This window comes from Leopardus geoffroyi, chromosome C1, assembly GCF_018350155.1.
Source record: "Leopardus geoffroyi isolate Oge1 chromosome C1, O.geoffroyi_Oge1_pat1.0, whole genome shotgun sequence".
Taxonomy (NCBI): domain Eukaryota; kingdom Metazoa; phylum Chordata; class Mammalia; order Carnivora; family Felidae; genus Leopardus; species Leopardus geoffroyi.
This window is the reverse complement of record NC_059328.1, coordinates 68,072,569-68,082,254: the sequence shown is the minus strand read 5'-3', so window position 1 is coordinate 68,082,254 and position 9,686 is coordinate 68,072,569. Positions and strand designations below refer to the sequence as shown.

Here is a 9,686-nt window from a genome sequence, read left to right as displayed (position 1 = left end):
GCCACCCAGGCGCCCCTCTATGACTACTTCTAACCAATCAGTAGTAAATGTGTCATTTCTGGGCTAGCACATCTTAATTGCTCCCTGGCAGAGTTCTTTTTACTTTGGCTCAGAAATTGGCAATGCCAGAAATGGTGGCTTCTCACTTAGCCTGTTTCCGTATTGAGTGTAATGAGCAAGGTATCTCTTGCCTGCTTCCAATGACCATGTAGCATGAGCAAGAAAGAAGCTTTTATTATTTGAAGACACTGAGATTTTAGAGCCATTTATTAACACACCACAATTTTAGCTATACTGGCTCATTGTTTTAAAAGAAGTTACATTTGATAAATTATAGACACTGATTTTCTTTCTCAAAGGTCATTTGTAGTAAGACATAGACTGAAGTAGAAGTAATGATCGATAGAAGCAAATTGATCCCATGTCCACAGACAGCATCCAGGATTTTCCACTGCATTAATTAGTTTGGAAAATGGAGAACTATTTCATTCATACATAATATAATTCACAGTTACCCCATGACTGTATTTTCATTAAATTCTACATCTTAAGCCACAGAAGCCACAGGTTTTACTAGAACTAAGGTTTGGTCAAGAAACAGGTATGAACAAAATGATGTGGGCTGCTGAGTAGTAGACCCTGAAAAAGTTTAATGCTTTAAACTTATGAGTAAGGAAAATAATGATGGGGGAGGTGCCCAAATCTTCACTGGTAATGTGAGATGAATTTTTGAGCAGGTAAAGTTTTCCCCTAAGGTGACCCACCTACTTCGGGGATGACTGGGAGTCATGATCAGCCTGTCCCCCTTTAAAACTGAAAGAGTAGACTGGTATGAAGGTAATCCATGAGACTGAGAAGGAAAAAAACAAACAACGAAAACAAAACAAAACATGCAAAGTTTACATCTGTTACATATAGGCTGACATGAACTGAATTGCCTGTAGCTAAAATTAAAACAAAGTGAGTGTTTGATGATCTGGACTCAATCTCAAGAATAAAGTAGTTGTCTCAAGAAAGGAAGAAGACTAATATGACAGTGGCCCAAGCAAATCTCAACACATCTATTAAATTTTACCATTATTGGCATTGGCCCATTCAAATGTATTATTTAATTCTAAAGACACAAAATAGTTCAGAAAGATAGCCTGAAGATTTTCTTTTTCTTTTCTTTTTTTTTTTTTCTATTCTTCCCTGAGACATGATGTTACGAATGCTCCTTTCAATAATTTGATAGATTCAAGCTCTGAGCCAGAGAGAGCATCTGTTAGAAAACATGGCAATATTCTTTCTATTTATGGCTCTTTCGGTCCAAACCACCACGACATCATTTCTGTTGTGAACCCCCATCCCTTGAAAACACAAATCCCAATGATAAGGATTTGGAAGAAAGGAATTATGAAAATCACCCAACGCCTCCCAGCAATGAGAAATAACTCCTTCTGTTTACTAAATCCAGAGACTTTTCTTCATAAATAGTTCTATGAGAGTTAACCCTCAACATGGCTCGGCCAAAGTGGGAAACTAAAACACCCAGTCAGAAATGATATTAAGGAACACATATAAGATGAGCCACTGCATTTAGAGCACATTTAATAACCAGAGAAGTTACTAACTGAAGCCAAACCTCTAAGTCTTCCACCTCAGAAAGATTAAAAGCTGACAACCAAAGTGATGTTTCAGAAATTAGACTGACATATATGGTAAGGACAGAAAACTAAACAGAAGACCATGCATGTTTCTAATCCTCTTAATGTTACTCAGCTCCCAGCAGCCAATAACTTGGGGTATGGGAGGGAATCAAAAGAAATTTTTGGATTTTTGGCTTTTTCAGAGCTTAAGGAATTTCCATGTTCATGAAGTGGGTTTTCTCATCAACTCTGGTTTAAGAATTTAAGATGGCTAAGCTAACAAGAGGCAAAAATGAAATAGATCTACCTATTATCTAAGACTACTGGATCATAGATATGCTTACGAATATTTAGCAACTTCTGGGAAATAGTGGGCAGCTTATTTCAATACTGTCATCATTTAGATATCAGGATGGCAACTCTGAACTCTGAGTGCAATTACATGTTCTGGTGGCTTTACTGGAAAGAGAATTCTGTCCATTCCTCTGCACAGAGAGTCAGAGGAGGAGCCTGAATGTAGGAAACAAAAGTGACTTCATGACATATCTTAGGCAAAGAGAAAAAGAGACCAAGAAATAAGGGGCCCACAAATTATGGACTCAAGTCAAAGGCCAAGGAGAAAAGTGAATGAGCATAGAGTTTGGACGATGTCTTTTTTTTTTTTTTTTTTTTTTTTTTTTTTTTTAATGGAAAGACCCAAGAGATCTAGAAAGGGATCCAGGCTACAAGCTATTGTGCTGTTCTAAATGATTCCCTGCTTTCACTCTCTCCTACTCTATCACCCTGGCCCAAAATACAGTCTACACTCAGCAACCAAAACAATCTCTTACAAGTATATATTATATCACATTACTCCTCAGCTGAAAATTCTCCAGTGGCTTCCAACTAAAACACAATGGAACTTACCTTATAATACTAGAATATGGTGATTAATTTCACCCCCAGATATTGTCCTTCCTCATTTCTTATCACTCTTACCTTTATTCATTATGCTCCCATTACAATGACTTTCTTCTCTATCCCGGAACACATCAAACTGGTCCCTTTCTTGGGCTGTTGTCCTTGTCATTCACTCTGGTAGCAGAGTGTCCCTCCCAAATTCACATGTATTGCTTCATCTTTTTCATCAGTAAGTTCTTAGCTCAAATCTTATCTCTTCAGAGGGGGCTCTCTGCATGTTATATGCCACCTAGTCATTCCCTGTTGCATAAATCTTTTCATTTTCTTCATCATAACTATCATTATATTTAACTTTTATTAGTTAGTCTGTCTTAATCTGTCCTCACCCCAGCTCTAAAGTCAAAGTCCTGTCACAGGAGAAATCTGGATTGCCATTTACTGTTACCCAGCTCATAAGAAAGAGCGTCTCACACCATAGACACACAATAATTTTTTGAATTAATCCAAACATCTTTTGCTCAAGTTGTGTTTGGGGAAAACTACTAAAATCTAGATCAGCATAAAATGAAGTTGGGAAATTAATGAAACAGCAAACCAAGGAAATAGAACATTTCATTAGGGAAAAGTAATTGTCTTTCTTGTTTCAGCTTGGTTACATGTGAGATTTTCTGTTTCATGTTTTCCCTGTTTGAGAATCAAAAAATTAAATACATATAAGAAAAAACAAATTGACAGCTTTTTTTAAAAAAAAACTGCCTTTGCAGTGAGTGAGAAGCTGAAAAAAAAATTATACCAAGCAGAATTCTAATTCAAATGCTGTAACTCATATTTATAAAGTGTTTCCACTCTGCATTTTTCTAAAGACTTTCCAGCCTCACCAGAAACGCCACTTATTCATTTAAGCAAATAGTATGTGGTGATAGGGTTGGGAGCAGAGAACTTGATGTTTGAGTACTAGTGAGGCCACAGCTGGAGTCTCCTTTAATTTCACCCAGAGTAAAAGCTCTTTGTCTTGGCCAGAGGTACAGCCCTTGAATCTTGGCTAGCTGTGTACAAAAGGCATCTCCTTCTCACAGAGCAGGGATCAAGCCAAGGAAGGCAGTTGAGTCTTTAGTGATCTATCACACAGACACAGACAATTTATTGTGCTGATAAATTGGTATCAAGTTCTTAGACAAAAGTCAGAATTTGTGTTGTGTTATTTGCAAAGACAAATAGATATTACTTTACCCAGTAGATGTAGAGTCTTAAAAGAGTGCACACTTTTGTAAATAATGCTGTATTTTAAAAGTGTTAAAGGAAACACTGACAAGAAACTTTCTGGGAATTCTTTTCCAAAAGGAATACATACTTTGTAAAATGAATAAGGTTGCTTAAAATACCCCAGACTGGGTCAGTTTCGCTCAGAAATTAGGTAAGGTGATACTGGAATCAGAGCCTGCCCGTGGATAAAAGTGAGAACAGATAACCTTAAAAGATGATCTTTTAAGTTGATCTAGGTTTTATAACTGATATACACAAATATATGAATGTTATTTATGTAATGGATGCCCATGTGCTCTAAAACTCTATACTTTATTTGGACTTAGCACCCTTAGACCATGGGTGAGGGTCCTTCTTTCCTATGTCATATGTTTAAAAAGCCTCATTTTGGCCTTCATCTGGTACCCCCACCCCCACAGGTGAGTGGTCTTAAGCTCCAAAGGTATGTGCCCATCCATAGCCCACATACCCCCTTCTAGACAATCCTATAGGTTCCATGGCCCCTGAATTTCCAGCCCAAATATTACTGACATTGTTTTCAATGCCTGCCTGGGTCTTTCCTCAAATCTGCCTTCCTGAAAACAGACGAAGCTGTTGCTGGTGAATGCAACCCTAGATGTGGGGATGTGGATAAAGCATGGAAAGGCTGCCTGGAATATGCAGAGGGCAGGAGGGTGAAAAGAAAAGGTCCATCAAAGTGGGACCGTGTCCTGGGATTGGGCAGATTCTCTTTGTTTTGTCATGCTCTGATGAGGATCTGGCATTTTCAATCTTATTTAGGATTTATTTGGAAAGGTAGAGCATATTTTATGTAGTAGCTTCATAGCATGTCATGACTTTGAAATATTTACATATATAATATGGGAACTTCCATTTATATTCTTGCCTTGGGCCCTGCAAATGTTAGGAGGAGGACTCTTAGTGTTACTACCTTTGGAACTATATTAGATACTGAACTGGAAGAGGGACGTCTGCCACCAGGTGGCTGTGTATCTTTCTGCACATCTAGGAACTCTACCCTAGTATGTCAATGCAGATACAACTGAGGGCAGCCCCAGTGTCCTCCTCACCTTGCCCACATGTGAAAAATGCATGTGGCTGCCTGAGAGAGATATAATATGCCAGGAAATATATCTGGGGGGCCCAAAGAGACTGCGGTAGGTTATAATATTTAAAAAAAAAATTGCTGCTTCTCCCTGGTAGAATCTTATCCTTTCCCACACCATTAAAATCACACTTGGACATGTGACTTCTTCTGGTCAATGAGATGTAACTGGTAGTGATGTAAGCACTTTCTAGCAGAAGCTTTATGACCTACTACCTGGTGCCATGATCTTTTCCTTCTACTGTGAGGTTGGCCAAGTCTTTGATAGGAGTTGCTTTTCAGACTGTGTCCTGGAATAAAGACTGACCTTGAATGAATACTGCTACTGACCTTTAATGAATATGTAGTCCAAGGAAGAGTGGATCTTTGCTGTTATAAGTCGTCGTGATTTGGGTTTTTTTTTTTTTTTTTTTTTTTTTGCTGCTGTTGTTGCTACCATTGCATAATTTAGCCCATCAATAGAAGTGAGCACAAAGAAGACTCACTATCTGAACTTCTTGACCAGAGGACACAAAGGTCATGAATGTCACCAGCAGATCCCAGTGCACAGTGAGTGCCAGGATTAACGTGTTATATGAGATCATGGAGCAGCAAGGATAAAGAATGGCAGGTGGGCGTGTGGACCAAATATCTCTGACCTGATGCCTGGACCCTAAGTAGTACCAGGGAGGAAAAAAGGCTAAGGGACCAGGTGTAAAAAACTTAATTGGGTCAAAACCTCAGCTGGAGTCATTTAAAACTGGAGGGCCTATTACCTTGAGTTGCTAAGAAATTTGCCAGTCGCTGGAATAAAGGCTACAGAGCTATATTACTTTTAATTTTTTAAGGAAATAAATATTACATTTTTGCAAATACATCGCTGAAACCGAAAATTTGAGCCCATTATAATAATAGTTTATGGCTACTATTTCTAAGCACTCAGTAGTCACAGGAACTTAATGAAGAGGTTCTATCATCATCTCCATTTCATCAAGGAGTAAACTGAGGTGCATTGTGAGTATTACATGCCCCTAAGTCTCACAGTGCATGCTCACAAGCACAGCAGTATCGTGCCTCACACCTACACCTGAAAGCTATGTCTTTAACCTACCGAACCCCAAGCATAGCCCTTGTGAGGTCAGACAACTGGAATGTAATGTCCCTGCCATCCAGTTGGCTGAATTTGTCACATGGGAATGAAGATAGAGGTGGAGAGAGGCCATAATAATCACCTCTTACATTTGAATAGTGCTTTAATCTTGTCTCATTTAATAAGAATGCACAGTTACATGGTAAGCAAGGTAGAGATTACTATTCACACATTCTAAATTTAGAAAGAGCTGAGTGACTAGAGTTCAGAGTGGTATTCCTAAGAACCAAGTAATCCCCCAAGCTTCAAGTTACTTGAGAAAGGGAAAATACTTTCTCTATTTTAAGGTCACAGACAATATTCACTGAACTATGAGACATTATATAATGGCCATTTTAAATGGAGTTAAAATCCTACTAAGAAATGTGTGGGCAGCTCTATAATACATTCATTGACTGAGGACATTTTATTATAGAGTCCTGAAGATAGGATTGGCAGCAATTAGTACCGGTACAGACTTTACCTGGACCACTATGGAGATGATTCCTGAATCTGCTTACTCTCATCTTTCTCCAGAGTGTGAGATCTGCATTTCCAAACGTTTTCCCTGAAACTCCATGTGGACAACTTGTCAGCCCTGAAACTCAACTCTGCTCCTCTTTCCACAACTGGCTCCTGTTTCTCATTTCCTGGGTTCTGTAATAGTGGCAGAATTCTCTCAGTTGCCCGCTGTTAATGTCTCAGGGTTATCTATAACTCTTCATTTGATATTGCCTCACACAACTAAGTACCTGTCTTTAGATTCTACCTCTTCTATTTAAAAAACAAAGCAAAAAACTCCTCACTTTTTTTTTTCTCCATCCCTCTGACACAAGGTTAGTTCAGGCTCTCATTATTTCTCTTTTGAATCATTAAAATAATCTCTTGGCAGTTTTGAGACCTGAACCTCTTCACTCTATAAAAGTATATTTGCTATTATTGGTCAACTTTTGTTTCTAACCACAGCTCTAATTCCACCATGCTTTTTTTTCTTTTTTGACAGAGAGAGAGAGAGAGAGAGAGAGAGAGATTGAGCATGAGTAGGGGAGGAGTGGAGGGAGGGAGAGAGAGAATCTTAAGCAGGTTTCATGGTTTCATGCCCAGTGCAGAGCCTGATGTGGGCGCAATATCATGACCCTGGGATCATGACCTGAACTGAAATCAAGTGAGACGCTCAACTGACTGAACCACCCAGGTGCTCCAACCATGCTCTTTTTCAAACTGAACTGGATTCTCGTTGTCAATGGAATTAAATGTGATTTTTTTTTGTTTCCAAATTTGAAATCAAGATTTCATATTTCTTTCATGTTACATGGAAATCTCTTTTTTCTTATTGCTCTGCTGTATGTACTATCATCTCTTATTAAACTGAATTGCTTATTTTATAAGATGCCATGGACTTTCCTAGTTCTTTTGTTTTTGCTCTTTTTTCTATATTCGAAATCCCTTTTCCATGTCTACTTCAAATGACTCTACCTTCATGAAGGCATCCCTGCTAGGGAAGATTAAATATTATCTTTAAGCAATCATGAAAGTTTATATTTTCATAAATCATCTTCTTCACATAATCATGACTGATGTATAATAAGTTTGACTTTAAATCAAGCGTGTGAAATTTACCAATAAATACAGCATGCATTCTAACCTTGCTGTACTACCTAGAATGTTGTTAGGTTCTAGGAAAGACAGATAGCTTTTATTTGACCTTTTATTCCATGTAATGTATTGCACCTAGATTGTATATGGGAGACACTTACAAACTATTTATTGAGACGAATTCAAAAACATTAACCTAAAATGGTGGTATACTTTCTAATTGCCCCTCCAATACTTGGAACTATTATTATGTTGTCTACTGCCAATAAAAACATGAAGTCAGAGACTGGAACTATTGAGGAATAAAACTTCTCTATTTTATTATGTTAAAAATGTGTATTCTACATTAATAATAAAAGACAATATTGATTTTGGATATAATCATATAAGGAGAATGGTTAGGAATTATAGAAGCTTGTTGTTCTTGTTGCTTTCCTATGACTCTCATGAAAATTTGAAACAGTGTTTTATTATCCTCAAATCATTTTCAGAGGCCTCCATAAAAATTGAGACTGGGGCCCTGCCCAACATAACACCAAGATCAAAAGCTTATTTTCTAGTAAATTAGAATCAAAATTTTATGTCACAAGTTTACAGACTTATGGAAGTTTAAGCCATGAAATATTCTGTCACCTGGTCTTTGCATTTCAACACTGAAAAACTGTAACTGGGTAAAAAAGAAAGTTAATTAGGATGTCAAAAAAAAATAGAACTATGAGGGACATTCAAAATACATTAAGACTTTGGTTATGCTTACTGAGTGAGCAGTAACTGTCCATAAAATTCTGTTTAAGGAAGCAGCATATTCTTTAGGCTATTCCTGAGTTTAAAGTCCACAATATTTAATGAATATGTTGTCAAAATTAACCGATGCTTCAAATGGTAAAGAGGAAAAAGGTTTATATAACATTGAGGCCCAATAGGAACAAAAGTCAAAATCTGATTGCCTCCGGAGGACATAAAGAACAGGGAGGTCAGTAACTGTTCAAATGAGGACATAACACTCACGTCCAACCTGGGAATGGCACCCTGGATGAGATAGCATCAGGTACTATTCAGCAACTGTGCCTGTACTGAGTGATTATCGTTGCTAGCTTGCATAGTATTCTTTTAATCTTTTAATTCCCTCCAAAAAATCCATGGAAAATTCTAGAATTGGAAAATGTTCCATTAACACAAAACACTGGAGGCTAAGATGTAATTGCCAATAAAAAAATTCATAAACAGAATTTAAACTATTGTAGAAAGAAGAGTCTCTAGACCTGATCCTGTTTGTTTTCTCGATTTGTTGTTAGCCATAGATTGCTACATACATAAGAAAACCTTTGATATAGTTGTAAAATCTTCAGATGTGCTTTTCTATTTGTTGTAATATTCATAACATTACAGCAAAAATATCTTCTTTCATTAGAAAAGATGATTTTTCGTAAAAATTTATAATTTGCAAATGCTTGTTTTGTAATAGAAATAAATGTTTCATTTAGCATCAAAGTAATTAGGATACGCAAAACTTTTTCAAAAAAAAGTGATTGAGTGCTTCTTTGTGAAAACTTGCTTAAAATTCATTTGTGTCAGTTAATATTTGCTTTCCAATAGAGTGAACATCTTTGGAGATGCTGATGGCTAAGCTATAGGGAGTGGAGAGGGAGATGTACGTTTGGCTATTTGCATATAAGAAAAATAAAGACCAGTACATTGTTCAATGAGATATATGGCCTTATTAAAAGAGTGAAAGTTATTTCTACTATGTTGATGAAACTGGAAAACACCAATTCCATACAACACCATACAATTTCAAACAGAGAGCTATCTAACCGCTTCAAGAGATGTCCTTGGTGAAATTGAGTATAGGATGCTTTAATGTTACTTAGCCAATCAGTGGAATTCAAGAAGAATGATTTATTTAAAAAAGACCATAGTAACTTAAGAATAAAATGTCATTCAGAAGTTGAATACCAATGGTACACATCCTTCAAAACCCATCTGCTCAATAAAGCCTTCCATGACATGACAAGCCTTCAAAGACTACATGAGATGGAAAAAAAAATTATTCTAAAACAAGATGTCAATAGTTGCAAGTAATTTC

General features: G+C 37.0%; 1 non-coding gene across 1 annotated transcript; it reads left to right on the top strand.

Annotated features, from left to right (window-relative positions):
- Nucleotides 1–652: 652 nt before the first annotated feature.
- Nucleotides 653–800, top strand: LOC123600074. Its single transcript, XR_006713465.1, has one exon. It is a non-coding gene; the product is annotated as a U12 minor spliceosomal RNA (small nuclear RNA).
- The last annotated feature ends 8,886 nt before the right edge of the window (nucleotides 801–9,686 follow it).